The 5,228-nt window shown below is 39.4% G+C and overlaps 1 pseudogene; it reads right to left on the reverse strand.

Annotated features, from left to right (window-relative positions):
* Positions 1-4,473: 4,473 nt before the first annotated feature.
* Positions 4,474-5,000, reverse strand: LOC103203400 (annotated as a pseudogene).
* Positions 5,001-5,228: the final 228 nt, after the last annotated feature.

The raw sequence follows: 5,228 nt of genomic DNA on the forward strand, positions 1-5,228 counted from the left end.
AACTCATAACCCACCTCCACTGCCACCCACAGAATTGACTACTGGAGCAGACTAGCACATCTTTCTCTTATGGAGAGGCTCATGGATTCAAACCACTGACCCTTTGGTTAGCAGTTAAGCATTTAACCAATGTGACACAAGGGCTCCTCAGATATCCTCACAGAAGAAAAAAAAAAAAAAGAAAGAAACATCAACATTTGTATTTACCATGTATTTACCATGTTTCTCACCAAGACTATTGTTTGTCTGGGCTTTCAACTTCATTTTGGACCCACAATTAATTTTATGTTCCTAGTTAACCTAGTCTCTCTGTAGGCATGTATTAAATTATCTTGGTATAATAGGACATGTTCCCCAGTCTCCACTCTCCAATTAGTTCTTCCACTCTCGATAGCATCCCTTTTGCCTGGTAACCCCTCTCCCCCTCCACTTTTTTTTAGAAATCTCTCTCCTACTCAGTATTTCCCCATCAACATCTACTCTCAGGTCCTGCCAGTATACCGAGGTGTAATAACATCTTAAAGTATTCTCCCCAAGGCCATTTGCATTTAAATACGATTCAGAGCATTAAATCAAAGGTAATACTCTCAAAAGATAAAAGTTTAGATATTATTTGAGGGAGAAGAAGGCAATGAGGAAACTAACGTGGGCTTTTCCATTGCTTCCTATGTTGTTTATCCCTTCTTCTAAGAGTAAGACATAATTATGTCTCCATCCACTCAGCCCCAGTGAGGTGGGAATCTATTATGTTAACATATCTTTATAATTATACCTTTCTCATATTTATGTGAACTACTTATAATTATGTGAACTCCTTATAATTCTCACAAGCAGGCCAGGTAGGGTTAGTTTACCTAGGTTACACATAGAGTAGTTAGCAGCCCTGGGATTTAAGGCAGGTCTGTCTAGTGCCAAAGGTCAGTCTTGGTCCATTATTTTGTCAATATACTACCTCAGAGAGAAATGCTCCTTCTTTTTGCTTTAATCCATTCCATTTAACCTGGCTCTTGCTGCTCAAATATGCTTTATTGATCCCATGTTTATTTTCTAATGTTCCATTTTTCCCATACTTTTTATTCTTGCTTTAGTAGAAATAGAGTTTAAATCATCTAAAGTATTAGAACACTCCTTACAGTTCAAGTACAAGATATTACCTTTCTGTGTATCCCCTTCTGCAGAATACTACTACTTCCAATACTCCTATTACCATCCATCAACTTTGCTAATAGACTCTTAGTTAATTTAATTGGTTAAGTTTACCTATTCAAAAGTAACATCTTTTAAACCCAGAAATAAATGATAATTATCTTACATCCATGAAAAAAAAAATCGTCTTGTTTTTATTTTATAGTTGATTTTAAAATCTTAAAACTTAACTTTTTATTTTATTATAATGAGTTGTATTGTATATTACATAGCACCAACTGAACAGTGATTTTTAAATTTTTGTCAAATATTACTTCTTCTTGCTGATGTGGTATTTTATGAACCAAATCATGCACATTATACACATTTAGAGAAAGTGAAAATCACAAACTTAATCATAAAAGTATAATGGATTATGTTACAGGGGCAAGTGTATTCAACTCCACAGACTCTATTTAATAGAAAAATGAATAAAAAATACCACTGGCCTGATAATTTAAAAACTATAATGAATGCCCTCACAATTTCCCTTTTTTAAAAATAACTGGACAAAGAGTCCGCATTACTTATGAGAGCTTTCGAAGATGTAATATTAAAATGTTAGCTCTGATAATTATGAAGATAAAAATTTTAATAGGACATGTTTTTCAGAGATAACTAGAAAATGAAGCAGAGACTGCCTTGCCTTCATCCCTGCTCCCTGAGGAAACAGTTTATCTCAACTTCATTCAGGCCATCATTCAAATGTCCCACAGAGGATAATGAGCAATTTACCAGGGAAACCTTTCCATAGGCTTAGGAAAATAACGTCTTAGACATGAATTAAATCTTGCCTAATGCATAGAATACATAATGGCTTTAGTTTAAATGTATGGGACAGGATGGGAGTTTCTGTGTTATCCATGCCTTCTGAGAGATAACTGATGCAGAGGAGAGACAAAAGAAGGGACTCATTCTGAACAAATAAATGCTCCACAAAGCAATCTCATGCCTCACCTAATGCAATATGTTTCTCCCGGGTCTTTTGTTACTATGTACCATATTAAATTATCCTTCCAATTACCTTGGCAACTAAGACAAGGGTTCCTAAATATGCTGATGACTTTTGGACAATTACACCAGCTGTCAGTAATAAATGGAAATTAAGCCATCTTAATTCTTAAGCACAAGTATAATATGCACAGTGTGTATTCTTTTTCTAAAACTTGTGTCATAAGCATAGAGAAACCCTCAGACTGACAAAATTCTGTCCGTACCTTTGAGCAGCAATGTGTCCCTTTCTCTCTCTGAGGCTAATAGACAGCTAGATAAACTGTTAACAGCCCTTAAGATAGGTAGCCTCCCATCTTCCCCCACCCCCAGTTCTTTCCCGAGGTCTTTTAAATTATACTTGTGCAGAATGTGATGATTTAAAGTTGCATTGTAAACCAATTCAGAACAAAAGCAGCATTAACAAAGGGTCCGACCTAATAAAGGATCTGTGCCATCGGCAGTGTTAAGTGGTCCTTTTTCTGCTTATTACCGCCTCCCCCAGAAGTTAACCATTTTAAAGCTGGCATTTAGCCTGAGAACAGAAACAAAGCATTACTAGAAAGCAGAGAAAATTTCCCCCAGCACTAGCATCTCCGCTTTCTGTAATTCTTAGGAAATAATAGGAACTTGATGAAAAAGAACCAATACCTTTGAATGAGAACATTCCAGCACGGGAATATGGTCTTGTCGGCTGCTAACAGAATGAGTTGCATATATTCCTCTCTTCTTAACTACTGGATCTGTTTGGTAGCTGCTACCAACATCTGAGCGTTTATGGCACGGATGTTGTGTTCATCCGCAATAAAAGGAGACTAACCAGCTCAGCTTGGTGCTACTTGCCTGGAGGCATCAGATCTTCAGCCCCTCTCCACCTGATTGGTTGCTTGCTAGTCTCACTATACTCCTCTGCCTTACCCTTCAACTGTGTTCAATATATTTTCCCTAGGGATATAGTCTGACAATTGCCTGCTTGGGAATCAGTGGCAGGTTAAATTGAGCTGGTCTTAAAAGCCAGTGACATGATTTTCTATGAACACATCTAATGTTTCATTTTCCAAAGTTCTGTGTAAGCTGAGTAGGGGAATAGTAATAAAATGGATATAATTTAACAATAGCAGTTTTATGTTTCCTCTATGAAAGTACTATGAGTTTAGTGCGTGCATAGCACAGGACTGAAGTGATCAGGTGGCTTCTTGCAGCCCGGCAAGTCTGTATAATCAACCTTAAATCAAAGCAGATGGGGATGACAGAATATATTAAGACAGCTATTAAAAATGCCAGGAGATGCAGTTGAATAAGGCTACTGAAGCCATCTCAGAAAGTGTTATGAATCACTTACACAAAATTCTCTTACAGTATTTATGGTTGATTTATATAGCTAGAATAATGAAAATATAAAGATCAATATCAGACAAACTGCAAAGCTGTAGTCCACATCTCTAGAAGAAAAGTAACTAATAGGAAGAAAGATGAAATTTTTATTTTATGAAAGTAGGCAAAGTGAGAAACATATACCTTATTATATCTCCTATACATATATTAAATTCAATTTTATACTTTACTTTGGTCAAGGGAAATCCCTGGGTGGCACAAATGGTTACGCATCCAACAGCTAACCAAAAGGTTGATAGTTTGAGCCTCCTGAGAGGTACCTTGGAAAAAAAGATTACTTCCAAATGGTCACAGCCTTGAAAACTCTGTGGAGTGCAGTTCCACTCTGTACGTACTGGGTTTCCATGAATTAGAATCGACTCTATGGCAATGAGGAGCTCTGGTGGCATAGTGCCTAAGCCATTTGACTGCTAACCAGAAGGCTGGTGGTTCAAACCCACCGACCAGTCCTAGGAAGGAAGGTTGGGCAATCTACTTCCCTAAAGATACCACCTCGGAAACCCAAGGAGGGGTCTCTGTGAGACGAAGCAAGCTGGATGGCAGTGAGTTTGGTTTGGTTTGGAAATGTCATTTCATTTCAATACAGTAAGAACACCCTCTTCATGATGTTTCTGAAGCAAGGAAGTTATTAATGATGGAGGAGAGGTTTAACTACTGTTTGTACATTTTATACCAAAAACAAAACAAAAAACAAACTCACTGTCATACAGTTGATTCTGACTTATAGCGACCCCCTTTGGGTTTCTGAGGTAGTAAATCTTTACAGAAGTAGATTGCCCAGTCTTCCTTCCATGGAGTGGCTGGTACATTTGAACCATCAACATCTTGGCTAGCAGGCAGATGGCTTAGACACTATGCCACCAGAACTCCTTACACTTTATACTGTCACTATCAATTACAGTATTACGCTGAATCAACTTGGTCAGGAGAGCTGATTTTCCACTTCTTCAATTTGAACTTCTTGATTCCACTAATTCATCTGCAAACCATCTTTACTGCTTCAGCACCTTGCTGGAACACTCACAAAGCTTGAGGTCACCCTGGGTCTGGGCACACTCCAAAAACATCTCATAGTGGCAAAGGCCAGATTGCTGCTGCTAGTATGTTGGTTGGGCTCCCTGAGGCTCCTGGTAAGTGATGTCAGGCCTGAAGGGCTCAGCATTACTTCCTCCACTGAAGCCTTCAGTGATGATATGGCCCAGCATGTGGCCAATAGCGGAGCCCACAGCCACTCTGGTGACAGTATTTGCCATCTGGGCCACCAGACTTAGCTGCCAAGGTGCAGCAGCAGGTGAGCCAACTACAGAAGATGGGACTGCTGCTAGTGGCTGGCCTGCTGGTGCTGACTTGGGGGCAGCTTTCATCTAAGGCATATGGCTGGCCCAAGGAGCCATGTAGGAGGTGCAGGTCTAGCTTCCATGCAGAATCATAACTACTCGGAAGACTTGGATTCTGTTGTTGTTGTTGTTATGTGCTGTCAAATCGGACCTGACTCATAGCGACCCCTCCTTGGGTTTCCGAGGCAGTATCACTGCGGAAGTAGATTGCCCAACCTTCCTTCCGAGGAGTGGCTGGTGGGTTTGAACCACCAGCCTTCTGGTTAGCAGTCAAGTGCCTTAGGTACTATGCTATTATACATGTGCCAAATACTGAGGAGA

Source organism: Orycteropus afer, unplaced genomic scaffold (genome assembly GCF_000298275.1).
Source record: "Orycteropus afer afer isolate SDZICR_OR568_19922 unplaced genomic scaffold, OryAfe1.0 scaffold00215, whole genome shotgun sequence".
Taxonomy (NCBI): Eukaryota; Metazoa; Chordata; class Mammalia; order Tubulidentata; family Orycteropodidae; genus Orycteropus; species Orycteropus afer.